The sequence below is a fragment of the Emys orbicularis genome, chromosome 1 (assembly GCF_028017835.1).
Source record: "Emys orbicularis isolate rEmyOrb1 chromosome 1, rEmyOrb1.hap1, whole genome shotgun sequence".
Taxonomy (NCBI): domain Eukaryota; kingdom Metazoa; phylum Chordata; order Testudines; family Emydidae; genus Emys; species Emys orbicularis.
Window position 1 is genome coordinate 145,043,508 of NC_088683.1, and position 9,330 is coordinate 145,052,837.

Genomic DNA, 9,330 nt, shown 5'->3' on the forward strand with positions numbered 1-9,330 from the left:
GCCGGAGCGCCGCGGATAGGGCGGCGAGCCCAGTTGCGGCCCCGCTCTCAGGCCGGAGCGCCGCACTGCGCCGCCCCCCTCCAGGTGCCGCCCCAAGCACATGCTTGGTGGGCTGGTGCCTGGAGCCGGCCCTGGGGGGAGCAGTAAAACAGGATTGCATCCAAGCCAAGGCCCCACAGGCCCAGTGGTAGCACAGTCTGGAAGGGCAGACACTGAGCAATGTGTCTGCACACAGAGTTCAGGAGTCCTGAGGAAAGTTCCAGTCCGGTGGTGAGTCTTGGGTGCTCCTGGTCGTCTTTGGCGCCAGTGAACTTTCCCCCAACAAACCCCTCCGGTGCCCTCTTCTGACGCTCTCTGCAAAGCCACACAGAGCGACCACCTCCCCACTTAACTATCTAGCAACCTCCCTCCTTGTTCCCAATGCAGAGTCCCAAGCTCCAGTACTCACAGCCCCATACAGCTCTGGGCAGCCGTGATACTGGGTCCAGCTCCGGCCTGTCCTTCTCTGGCGATTCCTCCCTGGCACAGTGCTCCTCCTGGCTCCTGTCCTGGGGTGTCCCCGATCGGCCCTGTCCGTCCCAGGCCTCAGGCAGGTTCTCCCTCCTTCATTTTTCCAGGGCCTCCGGCTGCCTCTGCCTCTCCCTCTCCTTGGAGCTCCAGCGCTGCCCCCTGGAGTTTCCCTCATTTTTTCTTACTTTCCCCCTCCACCCAGGAAAAAGATTTAAAGGGGCCATGCACTCTAAACCCCAAAGGGGTTACATAAGAAAGTGCAGAGCCAGTGTCCTGGCCATTCCTGGTCACTGAAGATTGTGGGCTGTTCTCCCAAGGGTTCTGGACAACCACCTTCTACCCCCTAAACTGTGCCCCGGCCATTTGAAACCAATGCAGGAAGCTGGCTCACTTCCTGTCCTAAAAACGGGCAGTTTTGCTGTGGCCTGTCAGACGACTGCTGGGTCTTGCCCCCAGGCTCTGCTGCATGTCAGTAGGTGGCTGAGTGAGATAATGGCTCCCTGGCCCATGGCCACCAGCTCTCCGGCCCCTGCTGCTTCCCCTCAAGCTGGCGATACCCCAGGACCCCGTCCCCTCCAGCGAGCACAGGGCATGGGAGGGAGCTCTCACTGCTGCCCGCTCTCTGTCGCAGGCTGACGCCCTTCGTCCTCAAGTCCTTCGCGCAGGCCCGCTCTCACATCTTCGTCGAGGAGAAGCACATCCAGGACGCCCTGGCCTGGCTCGCTGGCAAGCAGAAGGAAAACGGCTGCTTCCGCAGCTTCGGGACGCTCCTGAACAATGCCATAAAGGTGACGTATCCACCCAGCTGGCTTCCCATGGGCCTCATGGGACCCATACAGGACTCCAGTGACATGGAGAAAGCCTGCAACTGTGCATGGGAACAGCTCAGCCACTGCAGCACATGGTGCTGGGGCAGGGGGCTTGGAAATGGGGCAGATGGGATCTACCAAGGGAGGCAAGAGCGGGGGAGAACCATACTGTACATGGAGCGACCATGGGTAGGGGAAGGGAGAAGAGGGGCAGATACCTGGAAGCTACCATAGTGTGGGAAGAACAGGGATGTAGAACGCCCCTGGGAGGAGGGGCCAGTGGGTGGGGTTTCGGGGTTAATGTCTCTCTCTGTGGTTCCCTGCAGGGCGGGGTGGACAATGAGGTCACGCTCTCTGCCTACATCACCATCGCGCTGCTGGAGATTCCTCTGCCCATCACTGTACGTATCTGTAACCCCCCAAGCCACAGACAGAGCTGGGGACCCCCAAGTCACAGCCTCCCATCCCGAGAGAGAAGCCTTTAAAAAAGGGGGAAATCCAGTCAGAAAAGACTTTAAATTGAGGTCCAAATCTGGAACTGGAATTTCCCTGCAGCTTCCCTTCCAGTCCAGGGTGCTGGTTCTGTCTCATCTCTAATCCTTTTATATGATCTTTATTTAAAAACTTTTGAGATGGCATTTGCTTGATCCTCTCTTACAAGCCTACAGCTTAGCGTTTTACAGATATTTAACACTTGGGTAAATAACACTTAACCCCTTGGCAGTTGACACCAGCCAAATGGGTCCCCATCAAGGGCTGATTTCTGTTCTCCTTCAGTTAGGTCTGCTCCACACCCAGAAATCGCACTGGCAAAAGTTTTATCATCAGCGAGCAACCGAAAAGACTATATTGGTGCAGTGAGTTGACACTGGGCCAGTTGTGCCAGCGCGTTGTGTTCAACTAGTATCAGGCCAGATTGGCAAAAGTGTGGTGCGTTGTGGGTAGGCATCCCAGTGTCCTCTGTGCCACTTTCAGCAGCACTGCCTTGTGGGGAAATGTTGCTGCGTAGCTTTCGCTGTGCTTGTGGGAAATGTTCACTCAGCACGTGGGACAAGGTAGCAAGTAGCAGGAACAGCTGTGGCTGTGGAGAATGTGCTGACTGTGTAAAAGCCAGGCGGGCTTCCCATCACTGGGCCCTTGGTTCAAAAGTGCTGCCAGTCTCTGCTAAAGGGAATGTTGCACTGTGGGACTGCAGTGGGCGACCTCTCCCCTCCCTCTCTCAGCCCATGTCTCTCTCCCCATACAGCACTCTGTGGTCCATAATGCTCTGTTCTGTCTGGAGACGGCTGCAGAGCAGGGAGGAAACCACGTGTACACCAGGGCGCTACTGGCCTACGCCTTCGCCCTGGCGGGGAAGGAGGAGAAGCGCAGGGCACTGCTGGACTCGCTAGACAAGGAAGCTGTGAAAGAGGGTGAGAATTCCCGACGGGCCCTTCTCCTGCATCCCAGCCCACTGGCCCTACCTCCCCCACTTGTAAAGTGACCATGTACTGATAATCATATACAGCTGCTCAGAGGGGAAACCACAGCAGAGGAAAGTTAGGAGGGACCAGGACCAGGTGGGAGAATGTTATTTGACTTGAAACAAGATTGAGAGAGAGGCAGCCCAGGCATCCAGATTGTAATTGATTGTATCCTTCAGTATCCAACCTACCTATTAGGTAAAATGTCAACATTCCCTTTGCATTTGTCTCCCTTGCGTTTGCCCTTTCCCTTGTCCCTGCCTTCCCTCCATTTGCCCCCTTTCTCTACTCTGGAGCTTGTTAGCTTTTCCTCTGTTTGTTTCAGTCTGTTTTCCCCTTTTCTATACTGTGAAATAACTGGTCTCTCCTTTCTTTTCCCCGTGCTCTCTTTCTCCTTCCCCCAAGTCTCCAAATCTCTCTCCTGCCTCCCACACCAAAAGCTCTCACATACTCCCTTCTTCCCTGCCCACAAAATCACAGGCATACTGTGCAGATTCTCTTCCTCCCTTTCCTGCCCTCCTCCCTAGGATCTCTCACCCAAGGTTTTTCTTTCCTTCTCCCCTGGTTTCTCCTTCCCTCTCCCTCTCCTTGCTCCTTTGGGTCCAGACCGTCGCTACCCTCCTCTCCCCCTTTGCCTCAGGAGGATTCCTGCCCCCCCCACCCCCCTCCCCAGGACTGTCGCCCATTTTGAGGGGGGAGCCTGTTGCAGGGGGAGGAAGCAGCTCAGTGACATCTAGCTTCCTCCCCGCCCCCACAGGCTCTGTTGGCTACAGCAGCCCAGGGGTGGGCCAGCACCGAGAGCAGCTCAGGGGGCAGCAGGTGAGGCAGAGGATGGTTTGGTCTAAGGGGCATTACATGGAGAGAAGCATCAAGGGGGCACATTTTAGGACACTGGGAGATGCCTTACAGCTCCCCAGACATAGGGGGCATTACCAGGGAGGAGAGAGTTGGGGCCGGGTCCCCTTTCCCTAGGGCTGGTTCCTGTGGGGACGGTTTGATTGTTGCTTTTTTTAAGGTGCTGAAATATTCATATAAAGACAAAGGGAACTTTTAAAAAAGGAGAGCTGGGGCCGGGGCTGCCGGTGCCTAACTTTGTAGCGACACAGGTGTATCTGGGGGTCCCCCCCCCACACCTCAGTGCTGTGAGTGAGCATATCGTGAAACCCTGACCAAATGGTACAATTCCCACTGAGCAATAGCACAGCTCTTCCGGTGTCTTCACTGGCTCCGCTCCATTCCTCACTCCAAGCACTGCTCCTCGCTCTGAACACTCGTTCCATGGGAGCGATGGCCCCTGGTCAGCACAGAGTGACGTCTGCTCCCTATAGCAACAGACAAATGAAGAGGAGAAGCCTGATGTTTGGACTGATAAAATGAAAAAACAGATCATTCCGGGGGGCCCAAATTAAGGTTCTGGTGTCCCAGGAAATCCCAGGAAGAACTGGGACTGTGCTGGTAAGAAAAGGACTTATGGGCTCTTCACCCCGCTGGAGTGGGGTGTGACCGTCACTGCTGTAACCCTTCGGCCTTGAGCGCCTGGGGCCACTTAGCGACCTCACACTTTTTGGATCAAAGAGCCCAATAAAGGCTGCTACTGTCCATTCCTGGGATGTGCCTTCATAAGATAAAGGGGATGTAGGCACAGAGGTGGCAGCCTGATTAGTTGCTGAGAGTTCGTACCACAAGGTTTGTATAAATACAGTAGACCAGCAAGTGAGGGACTATTTAATCCTTTCACGTCTCATGTCAACATGCCAAACGAGCTCGGGGGGCTCTGTTCTCCCACCCGCAGCAGCAGAAGGTCAATAACCCCCTCAGAAATGGCATGTACTAAGCATCTGTATTTCCTTCTCTCCTGCCCTCCCTCTCCCTTCTCCCACGGCAGATGGCTCCATTCTCTGGCAGAGGCCTGGGAAGGAGCCGAAAGCCGATCTCCCCTTCTTTCACCCCCGTGCTCCTTCTGCCGAGGTGGAGATGACATCCTACGTGCTCCTCGCGTACCTCAACACTCAGCCGGCGCCATCCCAAGACGACCTGTCATTAGCATCTCAAATTGCAAAGTGGATCAGCAAGCAGCAGAATCCCAACGGGGGCTTCTCCTCCACCCAGGTGAGTGGTTCTCCTCCCCAGCCTCAGACACCCAGGGCAGGAGGGAGAGGCAGACAGGAGAGGGCAGGAGACAGACAAGCAACCTGGTGGACGGGGGAGGCTGCCCTGGGGAGAGGGCAGTCCCTTCATTGTACAGTTTAGATCATGGGATAGTCACAGCATGGAGCATAGTGACATCCAATCCCCACAGGCTCCGGCGGGCTAATGAGGCGAGAGACTGGACAAGTGATGCTCCTGTGTACGGAGGGCAGAAGATTCGCATTGAGCACCCACGAATGCAGTGCCATCCCCAGCTGCCCCCACCACTGACCTCATCCAGCCAGGCCAATTCAGCTCGGGAGCTGAGGCCTCCCCAGAGAAGCAGCAGCTTCTGAGCTGGTACATTCCTCCATTTTGTTCTTTTCTGGATTGTCCTCTCAAGATCCCTGTCTCAGGCAGGAGCAAAAACAGCTGAGGCAGGATAGATTTACCCTCACAGGGCTACCGATGTGTAAGTTCTCAAAGGCCTCTAGAAAGACATTGTCGAGCTTTTGAGAGATTTTCAGAAAAGAAACAGTGTAAGTTCCCACTATTTGTTTTAGAGTTACACAACCCCAGTTCCTAACCCTCTTACACACACACACACACACACACACACACACACACACACACACACACACACACACACACAAATCCTCTAACATTACTTCTTAATCATTCATTTACCTGAGCAATGTCTTTTCCATTTACCTTGTCCACCCGTGACTCCCCCAAGCCATGGTCGCCTTCCTAGATAGAGGTGGACAAGCAGAGGCTGTCACGCTCATCGGTCTGCCTCACAAGCAGTTGGGTTCAGGGTTGGGTTCCAGCGTATCCATCAACGGGCCCTGATTGTAACTGTTGCTGATGTAGTGCTTTCTCCACACAAGTCCAAAGGTGCTCGGAACTAAAACAAAGTCCGATGTTCTCACGGGGGTGGTGAAGGAGTCCATGTTACCTCTCAGCATTTCCATGATTTCTAAAACACGTGTTCTTGGGAAGAGATGGCCTCTTCTGCCCAGCGCTGGGACTTATGCGGTGGTGGTGATGCACCCTGATTGGCAGAGGGCAGTGGGAGGAGTTCTTCGAGGGGTCACACGACCCTCTTCTGGGCGGTTCATCCCACCCCAAAACCTGCCCTATTTTCATCAAATATGCTCTCGGGGGTGGTTCCCAGTGGCTGAAACCCATCCTGATTGGTAGAGGATGGTGAAGAAGTTGTTATGGGGTCACATGACCCACTTCTGGATGGGTTACCCCGCCCCAGAACTCCCCCCAATTGGTCAAATCTCCTCTCAGGGCAGTCCTATGGGGGCAAAACCCATCCTGATGGGAGAGGGCGGTGGGAGAAGTTCTTAGAGGGGTCACATGACACACCTTGCTTCTGGTCATGTGTCCGGGTTGACCCCGGAAGTAATACCCCCAGGGCGGGATTTCCTGTGACAGGTGGGTAGGGTTTAACGGGTCAAGGGGCAGGGATAACACTGATTGATGGTAGGGTCCTTATACTACTCACCAATCATCACCATGTGAATTTGCTTGTATGTTATTTCTCCCATATCCAATCCTGCATCTGTTCTTGAGTGTTTTAAATTGTCAGCTTTCTGGATCTTGGAGTGTGTCTGTATCTGTGACCTGAATGGGCCTTTGGGTGCTACAATAATATACATTAAATAACCATTTGATTATTAATAATAATTAATATTTAATCCACCTCCTGCTTTATTACCAGGAAGTTGAAAGAAGAAGGCTGCACTAGTTAAAAATAAACCAACCTGGCTTAGAGGGGAATTGAAAGCTGTTATAAAAATTATATATATGTGATAAAAATGAGTATATATGAGCCGCCAGGTATTGTAGAAAATTGATAAGGGAAGCAAAGGCATACAAGGAGAAATCTATAGCCAGCAGAATTAAGGACAATTGGAAGCAATTTGTAAAGTATACTAGCAACAAAATGAATCCTAAAAATGGTATCAGTCTATTTACTAGACGGAAATGGTAGAATTATCAGTAGCAATGCAGAAAAAAACAGAAGTGTTCACTAATTTTTGTATTCCATATTTGGGACAAAGTCAGATGATGTAGTCATATCACATGAGGACAAGGATGATGATGAAGAAGAAACTCAGGAGAAACATTAAACAGCAGCTACCATTAGACATTTTAGAATCAGCAGGTCTGGATAACTTGCAACCAAGAGTTTTAGAAGAAGTGGCCAAGAAGCTGTCCGAATCATAAATATTGGTTTTCAGTAACTCTTGGAATGCTGGGGAAGCTACAAAAGATTAGAAGAAAGCTTATGTTGTGCCAATATTTAAAAAGGGTGAACAGCATGACCTAGGTAATTGTAGGCCTGTGAGACTGACATCGATTCCAGGCAAAATAATACAACTTCTAATATGGGACTCATTTAATACAGAATACAGAATTAAATGAGTGCAATACAATTAATGCGAATCAAAGTGGGTTTATGGAAAATGGATCCTGTCATATTAACTTGATATCTCTTTCTGGTGAAATTACATGTTTTATTAATAAATAGTATGATTGTGCTAATGGACTAAAAACTGACTACCTGACAAGTGGAGCCATTGATAAGTTTAAGGTGCAAATTGCACAGGTCACTAATAACAGGTTCCTTATTCAGGGAGCTACCTGAGATTATTATCAAGTGAGACTGGTGAATCAGACAACTAGAAATAGGAAGACTATTTAAATTTATTTAAAATCCAAGCATAATTATATGAAAACACATACATATAACACAACACCCTCACAGCTCGCATTCTTGCAATCTTATGGAGACCATTAGAGATAAAGATGAAGAGAACAGTAAGTGGAAAGCACCCAAAGTTGGCAGTGACAATCTGTTTCCAGCATCCTGTCGTCCCAATGTCTCAACTAAGGGTTGGTCTGACCATCTTTTTATAAAAGGGATAAAATAGGTGAGCTAATATCTTTATCTGCAAACATCTTTTTATACCCTTTTTCTTTGGAGGCATTTCGGCGATGAAGCTTCAGTGCCAGTGAAGACACCCGAAGCTAGTGAAGGGCCCATTGCTGAAGTGGCGCCGAAGACCCAGAGCGCTGTCCCGTCATTAAAAGCGCCGCAGCAGGTGGCACCTTTTTTTTTCGCTCCCGGGTGAGTAAAATTAAAAAAGGCTCCACTTGTGCTCGGTGAGGGAGCGGCCGCTGCCCCGCTCCCCCCCAGCTACGCTACTGAATCTACGTATTGTAAACTATTGTTAAATCTTATAACGTTAGGTTAAGCTGTCATGCTAACTCCTTTCCTACATAGGCGATCATAACTATTAACAGACCCTCTAGGCCTCAGATTATTGTCAAGCCTTCATTAGTTGGTACACAGATTCTTATAGGTTTCAGAGTGGTAGACGTGTTAATCTGTATCAGCCAAATCAGCGAGGAGTACTTGTGGCACCTTAGAGACTAACAAATTTATTTGTGAACTAAAACCCACTTCATCAGATGCATGGAGTGGAAAATACATTAGGAAGATATATATAACAGTACATGAAAAGATGGGTGTTGACATACCAAGTGGGGGGTCAAGACAATTCAATTAAAATGGGCTATTATCAAAAGGACGAAAAATCACTTTTGTAGTAGTAATCAGGTTGGCTCATTTCAAACAGTTGTCAAGAAGGTTTGAGCAACAGTAAGGGGAAACTAGCATGGGGAAATTATTTTTTAGTTCTTGTAGTGACCCATCTACTCCCGGTATTTATTCAGGCCTAATTTGATGGTGTCCAGTTTGCAAATTAATTCCAGTTCTGCAGTTTCTCATTGGAGTCTGTTTTTGAAGTGTTTTTGTTGAAGAATTGCCACTTTTAAGTTTGTTATTGAGTGTCCAGGGAGGTTGAAGTGTTCTCTGACTGGCTTTTGAATGTCATAATTCTTGACGTCTGATTTGTGTCCATTTATTCTATTGCATAGAGAAGGGGCAAGGCAGGGGCATGGCCTCAGGGAAGGGGTACGGATGTTTGGTCTGTAAAATTACAATAAACAACAAATGTCCAAAAGCACATCAAATGGTTTTATTCAATATGAAACCTTTTTTTTTTTAACTTTTGCTTTCGACAACATTTTCAAAAAAGTCATTTTTGGCTCAACCCAAAACATTTTCTTTATTGTATTATTATTATTATTTATTTTTTACTATTGCCAGAGAACCAAAACATCTGTTTTTTGCCAAGTTCCAGCTGTGGGAGCTGAGTCTGAGGTGAGACAAGCAATCACTCATGTAGACTAGGGTTGCCAGGAGTCCGGTTTTTGACCAGAACGCCTGGTCGAAAAGTGACCCTGGCGGCTCCGGTCGGCATCGCAGACCAAGCCATCAAAAGTCCAGTCAGTAGCGCAGCAGGGCTAAGTCAGGCTCCCTACCTGCCCTTGCCCCGCGC

The 9,330-nt window shown here is 49.9% G+C and overlaps 1 pseudogene; it reads left to right on the forward strand.

Moving 5' to 3' along the window:
- The window catches only part of LOC135886706 (alpha-2-macroglobulin-like), a 29,766-nt pseudogene extending 22,713 nt beyond the window's left edge, over positions 1–7,053 (forward strand).
- The last annotated feature ends 2,277 nt before the right edge of the window (positions 7,054–9,330 follow it).